The sequence below is a fragment of the Sus scrofa genome, chromosome 1 (genome assembly GCF_054392235.1).
Source record: "Sus scrofa isolate SSC_HxYL_T2T_F1_AM1 chromosome 1, Sscrofa_HxYL_maternal_Yorkshire_Landrace_v2.0, whole genome shotgun sequence".
In the NCBI taxonomy this organism is placed as follows: domain Eukaryota; kingdom Metazoa; phylum Chordata; class Mammalia; order Artiodactyla; family Suidae; genus Sus; species Sus scrofa.
This window is the reverse complement of record NC_139383.1, coordinates 243387547-243402699: the sequence shown is the minus strand read 5'-3', so window position 1 is coordinate 243402699 and position 15153 is coordinate 243387547. Positions and strand designations below refer to the sequence as shown.

Here is a 15153-nt window from a genome sequence, read left to right as displayed (position 1 = left end):
CTTGTTCATGGTCAGCTTGGCCTCCAGGAAACTGTGTGAATGCCTGTTCTATAAACCATTAAGGTATAGGTCTCTCTCTGTCTTAGCCTAAGTTCCCAAAAAGTGGGCCTAAGATGTAGGTTTGCATACAGGTGGTTTACTTGGGTTTATGATCTCAGGGAGCAAGAGATCAGGAGAAGAGGGAAAAAGAAGGAGGCAAAGCCAATACAGGTATATGTTTCCAAGCTGGCCATCATGAAGAACAAGGATGGGGATCCTGTCAGGATGGACTGCAGACTTTTAAGAAATGTATCTCAGAGCTGCAGGGTCACAGCCACAGAGGAAAAAGTAGGACGCATTTATCTACTGTTTCTCCTCCCCCTTTGGTCAAGTGTGGCCCCATTGGTATTAACTCCCCACAATTTCAAGCTGAGTGTAAGTGAATTCAGAGTCACTGTATCATAGGAACCCTAGGGCAGAAAGGAAAGGCTATGCAGGGCGGGCCTGAGGCCAGGCTCTCTCTCATTGTACTTGTACAAAACACCAGTAATGACTGAAGTAGGAGGTGAGGGGCCAAGAGAATTTTGTTGAAGTGACACCCTAAAAGTGCCCAACAGACTTTCTCTAACATCTTTCCTGGATGTTAAAAGACAAAAGTATGGCTCTTGTGCAAATATAAAATGAATATTTATCAAAGATGTCCTTTAACACGTGAAATAATGAGGTAATCAGTAAGATGTTAGAATCTGTTCAAAGGGGAATTCCAAGAGCAGATACATACTTAGGCCCTTGGGAATACCAGAATGAAAGGAGTTTGCTTAACTGATATCAAACTAGCTTCTTTGGAGAAAAGGAGGGAGGAGTCAATTGTATCTCCCTCAGACAAACTCTGTATCTTTATGTACAGGAATAATCTGCATTACTATCAACTGGCTATAATTTACAGACTTATGAAGTAACTCAAAGAAAATGAAAGCTGCAAGCCCCAGAAGGAGAGTGTTCTAGACAATGTCTAACTTCTATTTAAAAAGGCTCAGTTATCTTTTTTGCCCATTTCAAAATCCTTCCCCATTTTTCTTGACAAGGCCATCACAGGATACCCTAGCCTTTATTCTCCCATTTGCTCAACAAACATTCTTCTAGGAATTCACTTGTGATCCAACCCAAAGAACTAAAAGGTGAATCTCTAAGTCAGGGGTCAGCAAACTGAGACCCACAGGCCAAGTCTGACCAATAGACTTTTAAAGATAAAGTTTTACTAGAATACAGCCACACTGACCTAATGCCTATGACTACTTTCACCTACAACAGCAGAGCTGAAGAGTTGCAATGAGGACTGGGTAGCCCACAGCCTGAAATATTTACTATTTAGCTCTTCAAAGAAAGTTTCCTGACCTCTGTTTTAGGTCATCAAGCAAACAACAGTATTGTGAAATGTCAACTTTCCTTTCCATCAGATGACCCCTGTCTCTAACAACAGTTTTCCAAGGGCTTGAGGCCAACAAGGAAGCACAGGAGAAATATGTAGCATTTTTTTTCCTTTTTTTGCTTTTTTGGGGGGAGAGGGGGAGCACCTGCCACATATGGAAGTTCCCAGGCTAGCAACTGAATCAGATCTTCAGCTGCCAGCCTACACCACAGCCACAGCAATGAGCGATCCGAGTCGCATCTGCGACCTACATCAACAGTTCACAGCAACGCCAGATCCTTAACCCACTGAACAAGGCCAGGGATCGAACCCGAATACTCATGTATACTAGTGGGGTTCATAACCTTCTGAGCTACAATGGTAACTCCCATATCTGGCATTTTCTAATCCTGTTCATACCCTTCAGAGAATCCCCCTGTTCACTACCACACCACCTAACTTTGTCCTATGGAAACTGCAGCTGTGCAATGAGGGCCAAGAGTTCAAAGACTAGTTTTATCATTTCCTAATAAAGTCCACAAAGAAATGTTTGTCTTATAAAGCATGGACACCTACCGTCCACTGTCTTCAATTTACGAGCCTTAATAAAATTCCAAGAGAACAGGAAATGTCTTGTCCCATCACTATCCCAAGACAAAGCTGCTGATACACCATTAGGGCTCAAACTCAAATTCAAGTCTGACCCCACTCAGAGAATGTCCTTGCCTGACTCTCCGGATAGGCGTGCTTCTTGGGGGCTCACATCACAGGAATGCCACCTACTTGCAGAGCCATTTTGCTGTTATTTTTAAAGACACTGGATGTGGCAAGAGCACTGAGGTGAGAAAAAAATGTTTTAGGCAGAATGCTTGATACCTCCTTGCTGCTTCCCCACCATGCAGATGGGGGAGGAAACATGGGTCGGCTTCCACACCAGCCTGGCAGAGGAAACAGACATCTGTCTCAGGACTGTATTTCTTACTTTCGATAGCAGCCAGGAGTGCTTTCTGATCCAAAAGGAAAAATGTGCCTCGGCTAAGGAATAGATTAAAATTCAAGCATATTGAAACTAAACTCTGATTTAAGTTTTTCTTTTTTTCTCTTTCTTTCTTTCTTTTCTTTTCTTTCTTTCTTTCTTTCAAGAACTGCTTAACAACGACAATGAGAAAAGAAACTTCACATTTCTAAAGCACCAGATAGGATTTTTCTAATTAAGTCTTGGAGGTAAAGCATTCAGAAGCCAATTAGTGGAGGTAAGGGGTGAACCATCAAAACGTAGCATCTTCAACAATAATTCATCTGATCCCTTCCTTTCAACACACAGGAAAACCAGCATCATGCCTCCCTTTTTCTTTGGTTATAACAGGAGACTAAGAGGCTCAAGTTTTCATCTCTGATGGCATAGACAGGGACTGTCAATCTGAGTGTCAAGGCTGTTTCTTGAGCTGATGTTTGCAGACCATAAATTGTTTTCCTTCTTTTCTATGAAGGTCTTCCCTCTGGTTGTTTTCACTTACCAAGGTCAAGTGTCACATTTCAAGCAATTGTGATGATGTCTTGGTCCACTCTTTCTTTAGGCATTGTGCAGTAAAACAGTTGGTGGATACCATATATAGTTTGGTGTTCATGGCATATTGGGGAAAAGCAAAGCTTTGGGACTAATATTTGGGTTCGAATACTGGCCCTGTCCTTTTCTAGCTGTGGGATCTAGCACCAGTTGAACTTTATCTTTGAACTTTAGCTTTTTCATCTGTGAGTTAGGGATAATTATCACTTCCTAATTTTCCCGGTGAAATTTAAATAAGAAAGAGTAGGAAAATCTTAGCACAGAGCCTGACACATGGTAGGTATTTCAGTAAGTGTTCACTCCCTCCCACTCTATTCTGTTATACTTAGCAATTACCATGCTTCAGATAAATTTTATGAGTTTTGATATTGCTACTATTCAAAGATGCACTCCACTGTATCATTAATTTCTCCTGTCTATTTTCTACCCTATACATATCACAAATGCACTTGTGTTTCTCCTCAGTTTAACTGGTAACTTTTTGACCAAGTAGCGCAAAAGGAAACTCAAACTAGCTGCCTGCAACAAAACCAATCACTAGGGTTGGGTGTGATTTAATAATTGTTCTGTAGGTCTTGGTATTAAAATATTAGAGAGCACCTCAGGAGACAGCATGATATAGCTGAAGATAATTAGTAATGACTAGCATTAGAGAATAGTAGAACCTGGATTAAGAAAAGGATGCTGAGCTGTGTAAAAGTTAAGCACTCTTTTTGTGTGTAACAGACCACCAGCTGCTTTGGTGGAAGATAGTTTTAGAACAAAGCCCTTTAAAAAAAGTAAAAAATACCCTCCAAGTCTAGAAAAGATGTTGGCTTTTTATTTTGATTTAGATGGACCTTTTTTTTTTTTTTTAAATGAACTGCTGTTTGTTTGTTTTTAAACAGCACCAGTAGGATGTGGTTTCATGATGACTATAAAGCTCTTCAAGAGATTGAAAGTAAAAGTTACATGACAATTTAAAATTTACTTTCCTGAATCTTTCCAAACCAAATAATTTTGCAAATTACATTAGGGGTGGTATTTGCTGGAAACCAAGAATGTCCTTCTATACAATCCAAAATAAGGCACAGTCTCTGCCCAATATAAATATCACCAAAGACGTCTGCTTTCACATGCATGAGTGGTTTTATGGTATTTTTCCTAGTTATTTCTCCGGAAAGACCCTATTAACATTACCAAATAACTTCAGTCCAAGAAAGAAGTCAATCAAGATAACCTAAAGTCTGGAAACCCGGCTCACAGTTTTCCAATACAATCCGCAAAGTCTTAGAGCCAAGGAGACCAGAGTAAGATGACACTTCCTAGTTCTTCCCCTCTTGGCATCTGCCTCTAACAGGCTTTCTGCCATTAATAACTGTCATCATCGAAGATTTCCCAACTGCGTCCTACCCAGTGCAATATGTGTCAAAAAGGGAAAATTATCTCCTCATCAAGTGAGCTACCTTAATTCCAAGGATAAACAGATACATTTTCCAAGTTAAGAGGTAAGAAAAGTCTGCTGGCTCAAGGTGCTAACCAGTTACTCATTCTTTCCTAAATACTCATCGTCTTCAGAACACATATTTTATGTTAATATAAATGTACACAATAATACTTAAATTTCTATAGTGATTACTGCCAGTTGAAAATAAAATTCACAAGCATAAAACCACTAAAAATGTTAAGTTATAACTGTACCCCCAGCTCTCAAACAAATGCCTGGCACACAGAGAGCATTCAATAAATGTTTGTGGAGTTCATGACTATCCACAATAAATGGTAGTTAAGCCAAAAGAGGGGAAAAGATCATCCTTGGAGAGAAAGGAAGGGAAGATATGGAAAGAAAAAGGAATAATTAGGAAGTGAAAGAGAGTTTTGGAGGTAACCATAGAAACAATGAAAAAGTAAGAAATGGACATAGTGCTGCAATGGACATGCAGGTGCATATGTCTTTTTTAAGGAAAGTTTTGTCCGGACATATACCCAAGAGTGGGATTGCTAGGACACATGGTAGTTCTATGTATAGTTTTCTGAGGTACCTCCACACTGTTCTCCGTAATGGCTGTACCAGCTTACATTCCCACCAACAGTGCAGGAGGGTTCCCTTTGCTCCACACCCCCTCTAGCATTTGTTATTTGTGGATTTATTAATGATGGCCATTCTGACTGGTATGAGGTGGTATCTCATGGTAGTTTTGGTTTGCATTTCTCTAATAATCAGGGAGGTTGAGCATTTTCTCATGTGCTTGTTGGCCATCTGTGTATCTTCCTTGGAGAAATGTCTATTCGGGTCTTTTGCCCATTTTTCAATTGGGTTGTTGGCTTTTTTGCTGTTGAGTTGAATAAGTTGTTTGTATATTTTAGAGATTAGGCCCTTGTCATCAGTTACATCATTTGAAACTATTTTCTCCCATTCTATAAGTTGTCTTTTTGGAGTTTTTTTTTTTTTTTTTTTGGTTTCCTTTTCTGTGCAAAAGCTTGACTAGGTCTCATTGCTTTATTTTTGCTTTTATTTTTGTTGCTTTGGGAGACTGACCTGAGAAAACATTTGTAAGGTTGATGTCAGAGAATGTTTTGCCTCTGAACAAAATAATGCCATTTGCAGCAACATGGATGGAACTAGAGACTCTCATACTGAATGAAGTAAGTCAGAAAGAGAAACACACATACCATATGATATCATTTATATCTAGAATCTAATATATGGCACAAATGAACCTTTCCACAGAAAAGAAAATCATGGACTTGGAAAACAGACTTGTGGTTGCCAAGGGGGAGGGGGAGGGAGTGGGATGGACTGTGAGCTCGGGGTTAATAGATGCAGACTATTGCCTTTGGAATGCATGAACAATGAGATGCAACTGTGTAGCACTGGGAACTATGTCTAGTCAATTATGACGGAACATGATAATGTGAGAAAAAAGAATGTATACATGTATGTGTAACTGGGTCACCATGCTGTAGAGTAAAAAAAAAAAATAATAATAATAATGTATTGGGGATATAAAAAAAAAACTCATCTCCAATAAAAAAAAAAAAAGTAGACATAGCCAAAGAGGCCACCAAAAAACTGAGTAGGAGGAGCCAGAGAGATAGAGAAAAACCTCAGAAAACAAGAGGTTATGGAGAAGTAAACATCAGCCTATTTTAGAATAGGTACAACATTTCCCCCTTTTTCACCAAGTCTTCTTCCTTCTGAACAGTCTTCTTAATAAACAAATGGATCCATTTTCAACATTCTGATCCTTTGTATCAACACATTTCACATATCCATAATTCAACTCCAATGTTGAAAGAACAAAGAGATTAAAAGTAAGTGCAATAGAAACATGTTCTCTCATATTAAAAAAGAAAGCTGGGAGTTCCCATTGTGGCACAGCAGAAATGAATCCGACCAGGAACCATGAGTTGTGGGTTCAATCCACGGCCTCACTCAGTGGGTTAAGGATCCAGCATTGCTGTGAGCTGTGGTGTAGGTCACAGATGCGGCTTGGATCTGGTGTTGCTGTGGCTCTGGCTTAGGAGGGCAGCTACGGCTCTGGTTAGACACCTAGCCTGGGAGCCTCCATATGCCACAGGTGCAGCCCTAAAAAAAAAAAAAAAAGAAAGAAAGAAAGAAAGAAAGAAAGCTAATAGATTGTAAATGATCAGACAGATGGATGACAGATAGGTAAGGATAAATATAGATAGTCAACGGAAAGAAAAAAGATACATAAATGACTTAGTTCATCCTTAACAGTGTAGATTTCATTGTGACAGGAAGTAGCCTGAATACAGCAAGAGTGGTCCAGCAAACTATGCTGCCTTGCTGTTTGTGACCAGTCTTGGAAATCGCCCAGCAGCTCTTTTGTATCCTCTATTGGTTGAAATAGTCACAAGTCTTCCCAGACTCACTGGAAGAAGAATTAGATTCAACCTCTTGATAGGAAAATAGAAGGTCACACTGGAGAAGAGCATGGGGGACAAAAGATATTGTTGTGGCCTTCTTTGGAAAATACCATGTGCTGCAATGCCTTTCTGAAGCTCCAAGTAAGGTCAAAGGTCTGGAACCATTGTCTCTATAGACCTTAACTGCCTTTCCCTGGGAATGCTCCTTACTCCCAGGCTAAGAATTCTTCAGTTGCCCCAGACTTCCTTGCCTAGGTGGAGTTTCTGTACTCAATCATAACCATCTACTTAATTCCTCAATCTTTCAGTCTCTTGACCACCAGAGTCCGCATAGGGGTGGGGACTTTTTTCAGATATAGGTCTTATGGAAGAGAAATACTGTCATGAACCAAAATACCTCCTAAATACAAGAGCTTAAACTCCTCCCCACTCCCACCCTTGAAAGAATTAGGCTCTCCTCTCCTTAGTGCCTCATTCAATAGCTCTTATGAGTATCCTTACAAAGCCTTAGTGCAAGGGTTTCATGCCTGACTAACTTCCAGCTCCATCTCCCATCTAGTCCTTGCAAATAGGGATGGTCTCATCAACTTATGTATCCCCTAACCATAAATAATCACTTCTGTCTGGAAAATCATAATGCTATAATGTAAAACATCAGGACTTAGAGAAAGAAAATATGAATTCCCATCTAGGTTCTTCAATGTACCATTAGGGTGACACTGGCCCATTCACTCAACCTCTCTGAGCCCCAGTTTCTCCATTATTAACAGGGGATTATGACAATGTGACCTGCCTAGTCACATAATGGTTCAGCACCCACTGAGATAATAAACTATAAAATTACAAGGCATTATTTTCTAATATTAGTTTCTAAATGAATAGAGATCTCTACCCCTTATTGCCAAAGCTTATAAAATCTCAGTACTTTGCACTCAATATTCTCTCTGCTCCATCAAGCATACAAGACTTGATATGCTGTTGACTTTAAATTTTTAAACAATTCTAAGCTACACAGGAACTCTTAAAAATGCATTTTAATGAACCAAGCAAGAGTTTAAAACATATATAAAGTGGCTGCTCCACAGATAATTTCAATTCAAAGCAGAAAAAATTCCTAAGTAGATAGAGAAAGGATTCCTAAGGATCATGGAAGAAATAAAAGGCACAGTGGAACTCTATGAAATTACTAAAAATATATCAAGCTCCTTCCCAAGATTTCACTTGGCATTTTGGATTTAGAAATTACCTTCTTGGGAGTTCCCATCGTGGCGCAGTGGTTAACGAATCCGACTAGGAACCATGAGGTTGCGGGTTCGGTACCTGCCCTTGCTCAGTGGGTTAACGATCTGGCATTGTCGTGAGCTGTGGTGTAGGTTGCAGATGCGACTCGGATCCCAAGTTGCTGTGGCTCTGGTGTAGGCCAGTGGCTACAGCTCTGATTCGACCCCTAGCCTGGGAACCTCCATATGCTGCGGGTGCGGCCCAAAGAAATAGCAAAAAGACAAAAAGACAAAAAAAAAAGAAAAGAAAGAAATTACCTTCTTAAAAGGACTTGTCAAGAAAACATATCCTCAGCCCTCATTTAGTGTATACTACATTTTTTCAGAGAAATAAAAGTTTACCTTCCAGTCAATGAATATTTGCTACTTCAAAAGCAAGAAAAATTAAATCATGCTAATAGCAACTCCTTCTTCTTTCAATCCTCCAATCTTATTATTTTCACAAAACCAGAAGTTAAATATCGAAAAAATGGTGACATTACTGATTTGACAAAAGCTGAAACCAAATTCTGAATGTTGCACACTAACATAGAATTAGTAATGATAGCTCTCTGGGAGAATTTGCAACTCAAAAATGTATGCGAATATATGATGAATCAAATACAATTTTTGTATTCATTATCTCTAATGCATAGAAGTATTGGTTATAAATGTAACAAAATATAACTAAGAAAAATAGAGATTAACAAATATGTTAGACAGTTGATGCTGAAGATGATGCAAGACATTGGAAATAAACTGGAGGCAAAGATGGATAACTTACAGGAAACACTGACCAAAGAGATACAAGATACAAAACTTAAACAAGAGATGCAAAATACAATAACTGAAATCAAAAGTTCACTAGAAGCAGCTAACAGCAGAATACAGGAGACAGGAGAACAAATAAGCAAGGTGGAGGACAGATTAGTAGAAATCACGGATGTGGAACAGAAAAGAGAAAAAAGATTGAAAACAAATGAAGAGATTCTCAGAGAACTCTGGGACAACGTTAAACACACAAACATCCATATTATAGGGATGCCAGAAGGAGAACAGGGAGAGAAGGGGACAGAAAACATATTCCAAGAGATAATAGCCAAAAACTTCCCGAACATGGGGAAGGAACCACTCACTCAAATCCAGGAAGCACAACGAGTACCAGATAAAATAAACCCAAGGAGGAACACCCCAAGACATATATTAATCAAACTGACCAAAATTAAAGACAAAGAGAAAATCTTAAAAGCAGCTGGGAAAAGAAACAAATAACATACAAGGGAACCCCAATAAGGTTATTGGCATATTTTTCAGCAGAAACTCTTAAGGCCAGAAGGGAGTGGCATGATGTACTTAAAGTGATGAAAAGAATAACCTCCAACCAAGATTACTTTACCCAGCAAGGCTCTCATTCATATTTGAAAGTGAAATCAAAACCTTCACAGATAAGCAAAAGCTGAGAGAATTCACCAACACTAAACCACCCTTACAACAAATACTAAAGGAACTTCTCTAGGCAGAAAAGAAAAGGCTGCAACAGGAAACAAAAATACCACAAATGATAAGGCTCACCAGTAAAGGTATATATACAGTAAAGATACGAAATCATCCATGCACAATTATACCACCAAAATCACAAAACATGAGAAGAGGAGGGTACAAATGCAGGACACTGAAGATGAACTTGCAATTAAGAGAACAACAACTTAAAACAATCTCATATAGACTCTTATATCAAAACTTCAGAATAACTACAAACCAAAAATCTACAATTGATACACAAACAAAGAAAAATCAACTCAAATACAACACTAAAGATAGTCATCAAACCAGAAGAGAAGAGAACAAGAGAATAAGGGAAGAAAAAAGAGCAACAAAAACAAATCCAAAGCAATTAGTAAAATGGCAATAAGAACATACATATCCATAATTACCTTAAATGTTAATGGACTAAACGCCCCAACCAAAAGACATAGACTGGATGAATGGATACGAAAACAAGATCCACATATATGCTGTCTTCAAAAGACCCACTTCAATTCTAGGGACACATGCAAATTGAAAGTGAGAGGATGGAAGAAAATATTCCATGCAAACAGGGATCAAAAGAAAGCTGGAGTAGCATATCAGACAAAGTAGACTTTAAAATGAAGAATATTTTAAGGGACAAAGAAGGTCATTAATAATGATCAAAGGATCAATCCAAGAAGAAGATATAACAATTTTAAATATCTGCACACCCAACATAGGTTCACCACAATATATAAGGCAACTGCTAACAACCTTAAAATGACAAATCGACAATAACACAATAAGAGTGGAGGACTTTGACACCCCACTTATAGCAAAGGACAGATCATCCAGACAGAAAAACCATAAGGAAACACAGGCCCTGAATGAAGCATTAAACCAGATGGACTTCACAGATATTTATAGGACATTTCATCCAAAAGCAACAGAATACACATTCTTCTCAAGTGCACATGGAACACTCTCTAAGATTTATCACATCTTGCTACAAATCCAACCTTGGTAACTTTAAGAAAATTGAAATCATATCAAGCATCTTTTCCAAACAAAATGCTATATGACTGGAAATCAACAAAAAGAAAAAAACTGCAAGAAACACAAACACGTGGAGACTAAACAACATGCTACCAAACAACCAATGGATCACTGAAGAAATCAAAGAGGAAATTAAAAAATACCTAGAAGGAAATGACAACAAAGATACCACACTCTAAAACCTATGGGATGCAGCAAAAGCCGTTCTAAGAGGAAAGATTATAGCAATACAAGCCCACTTCAGGAAACAAGAAAAACTCAAATCAACAAGCTAACTTTACATCTAAAGCAGCTTGAGAGAGAACAGACTAGACCTAAAGTTAGTAGAAGTAAAGAAATCATAAAGATCAGAGCAGAAATCAATGAAATAGAAACAAAGAAAACCATAGAAAAGATCAATGAAATGAAAAGCTGGTTCTTTGAAAAGATCACCAAAATTGATAAACTCTTAGCCAGACTTATGAAGGAAAAAAGAGCACTCAAATCAATAAAATTAGAAATAAAAAAAAAGAAGTAACAATGGACATTACAGAACTACAAAGGATCATAAGAGACTACTATATGCAACTATATGCCAATAAAACAAGAAGACCTAGAAGAAATGGACAAATTCCTAGAAAAGTACAATCTTCCAAAACTAAACCAATATGAAATAGAAAAGATGAATGGACCAGTCACAAGAACTGAAATTGAAACTGTGATTAAAAAACTTCCAACAGGAGTTCCTGTTGTGGTGCAGTGGTTAACGAATCCGACTAAGAACCATGAGGTTGCAGGTTCGATCCCTGGCCTTGCTTGGTGGGTTAAGGATCTGGTGTTGCCATGAGCTGTGGTGTAGGTTCCAGATGCAGCTCGGATTCTGCATTGCTGTGGCTCTGGAGTAGGTTGTTGGCTACAGCTCCATTTAGACCCCTAGCCTGGGAACCTCCATATGCCACAAGAGTGGCCCAAGAAATAGCAAAAAGCCAAAAAAAAAAAAAAAAATCTTCCAACAAAGGTCCAGGAACAGATGGCTTCACAGATAAATTCTATCAAACATTTAGAGAAGAGCTAACACCTATCCTTATGGAACTATTCCAAAAAATTGCAGAGGAAGGGATACTCCCAAATTCATTCTATGAGGCCATCATCACCCTGATACCAAAACCGGACAAAGACACCACAAAAAAAGAAAATCACAGGCCAATTTCACTGATGAACATTGATGTAATAATCCTCAACAAAATACTAGCAAACCACATCCAACAATACACCAAAAGGATTGCACATCATGATCAAGTGGGATTTATCCCAGGGATGCAAGGGTTCGTCAATATCCGCAAATCCATCAGTGTGGATCCATCATATTAACAAACTGAAGAATAAAAACCATATGATCCTCTCAATAGACACAAAAAAAGCCTTTGACAAAATCCAACACACATTTCTGATCAAAACCCTTCAGAAAGTGGGCAGAGAGGGAACCCACCTCAACATCATAAAGGCCATATATGACAAACTCACAGCGAACATCATTCTCAATGGTGAAAAGCTGAAAGAATTCCCACTGAGATCAGGAACAAGACAAGGATGTCCACTCTCGCCACTACTCTTCAACCTAGTACTGGAAGTCTTAGCCATGGCAATTAGAGAAGTAAAAGAAATAAAAGGAATCCAAATGGGAAAGGAAGAAGTAAAACTATCACTATTTGCAGATGACATGATACTATGCCTAGAGAATGCTAAAGACTCTACCAGGAAACTGTTAGAGCTCATCCATGAATTTGGCCAAGTCACAGGATACAAAATTAATACACAGAAATAGATGGCATTTCTATACACTATCAATGAAAGAGCAGAAAAAGAAATTAGGGAAGAAATCCTGTTTACTATCGTATCCAAAAAAATAAAATACCTAGGAGTAAACCTACCTAAAGAGACAAAAGACCTGTACTCTGAAAACTATAAGACACTGATGAAAGAAATCAAACATGACACGCATAGATGGAAAGATATACCATGCTTGTGGATTGGAAGAGTCAATATTATCAAAATGACTATACTACCTAAGGCAATCTACAGATTCAATGCAATCCCTATCAAGTTACCAAGGACATTTTTCACAGAACTTGAACAAAATATTTTAAAGTTTGTTTGGAAGCATAAAAGACACAGAATAGCCAAAGATATCCTGAAAAAGAAAAATGGAGCTGGAGGAATCAGACTCCCGGACTTCAGACTATACTACAAAGCAACAATCATCAAAACCAGTACTGGCACAAAGTCAGCTATATAGATCAGTGGAACAGGATAGAAAGCCCATAGAACCCACACACCTACAGCCAACTAATATATGACAAAGGAGGCAAGAATATACAATGGAGAAAGGACAGCTTGTTCAATAAGTGGTGCTGGGAAAACTGGACAGCCACATGGAAAAGAATGAAATGAGAACACTCCCTAACACCACACACAAAAGTAAACTCCAAATGGATTAAAGACCTAGATATAAGACCAGATACCATAAAATTTAGAGGAAAACATATGCCGAACACTCTCTGACATAAATAGCAATATCTTCTCATACCCACTCTTGGCGTATTGACTATAAAAACAAAAATAAACAAATGGGACCTAATCAAACTTAAAAGTTTCTGCACAGCAAAGGAAACCTTAAACAAAATGAAAAGACAACCTACAGAATGGGAGAAAATCTTTGCAAGTGAATCCACTGACAAGGGATTCATCTCCAAAATTTATAAACACCTTCTGCAGCTCCATACCAAAAAAAAAAAAACAAACAACCCCATCCAAAAATGGGCAGAAGATCTAAACAGACAATTCTCCAAAGAAGACATACAGATGGCCAAAAAGCACATAAAAAGATGTTCAGCATCACTCATGATTAGAGAAATGCAAATCAAAACCACGATGAGGTACCACCTTACACCAGCCAGAATGGCCATCATCAAAAAGTCTACAAACAATAAGTGCTAGAGAGGGTGTGGAGAAAAGGGAACCCTATTACACTGTTGGTGGGATTGTAAATTGGTGCAACCACTGTGGAAAAAAAGATGGAGATTCCTCAGAAAACTAAACATAGAACTACTATTTGATCCAGCAATCCCATTCCTGGGCATCTATCCAGAGAAAACCATGACTCACAAAGACACATGTACTCCGATGTTCATTGCAGCACTATTTACAATAGCCAAGACATGGAAACAACTAAATGTCCATCAACACAGGACTGGACCAAGATGTGGTACATATACACAATGGAATATTACTTAGCCATTAAAAGGAATGAAATACCAGCATTTTTAGCAACATGGGTGGACCTAGAAATTATCATGCTAAGTAAAGTCAGGCATACAATGAGACACCAACATCAAATGCTTTCACTGACATGTGGAATCTGAAAAAAGGAGAGACTGAACTTCTTTGCAGAACATATGCTGACTCACAGACATTGAAAAACTTAGGGTGTCCAGAGGAGACATTTTGTGGGGTGGGGGGATGTGCTTGGGTTGTAAGATGGAAATCCTGTGAAATTGGATTGTTATGATCATTATACAACTACAGATGTGATAAACTCATTTGAATAATGAAAAAAAGAATTTAAAAAATAAATAAATAAAAAATAAATGAAAATAAAAATACAAAACCAATATGTATGTGCGGTTAGTTTTCATACAGGAAGGTTTTCAACAGGTCTTAATTCTATCAAGGGGCATTGTCCTGTGCTCTATGGCGGGGTCAGCCTGCATCCTCAGGGCCCTCTGGACAAAGGATCAGGGAAGTGATGTGAAATGTGTCAGACAGAGACTCAGCTTGTCTTGTCTTGGTTTCTGCCCAATAGGGTAACACAGAAGGTGAGAAGACTTGAGAGGAAGGAGTTGGAAGGGTGTCACAGGATGCCAACAGGCTGAAGGAGGAGTTATAAATGGCCTGCTGAAATAGAGATGAATTCGCATGTCTAGTGGAAGCTGAAAGAGGAAGAGTTCAGCAGAGCACCTCAAAGAGCCCGGAAAAGCAGCCATGGGGAAAAGGTCTGTTTTTATTTATTTATTTCTTCATCTATTTATTTTTAGCTTTTTAGGGCCACATGTGGCACATGGAAGTTCCTGGGCTAGAGGTTGAATCGGAGCTACAGCCGTCAGCCTACACCACATCCACAGCAATGTAGGATCTGAGCCATGTCTGCAACCTACACCACAGCTCACGGCAATGCTTGATCCTTAATCCAGGGATCAAACCCACATCCTCATGGATACTAGTCAGGTTTGTTTTTGCTGAGACACAATGGGAACTTGAAAAGGTCTGTTTGAATCATCAGCAACTAACTAGGGATGACAGCTGTAGGCTCAGGGATAACAAAGGTGTCAGCCTAGAGAAAACCATAATATTCCCTCTCTCTCTTCCTATCTTTGACCTTGGCAAGGAACCAACAGGAGGGGAAAACTGTGCAACAGGAAGGGCAGGGTGAGCAGGGAGGGGTAGAAGGGAAGGAGTAAAGACTGGAG

At 38.8% G+C, this 15153-nt stretch overlaps 1 long non-coding RNA gene across 3 annotated transcripts in view; it reads left to right on the top strand.

Moving 5' to 3' along the window:
• LOC106509194 (uncharacterized) overlaps window positions 1-15153 on the top strand; it is a 62750-nt gene that overhangs the window by 24456 nt on the left and 23141 nt on the right. For all 3 annotated transcript variants that reach the window (XR_014823207.1, XR_014823200.1, XR_001306507.3), the window contains exon 4: window positions 14490-14679. This is a non-coding gene — a long non-coding RNA (uncharacterized LOC106509194). The remainder of the gene's footprint in view (window positions 1-14489; window positions 14680-15153) is intronic.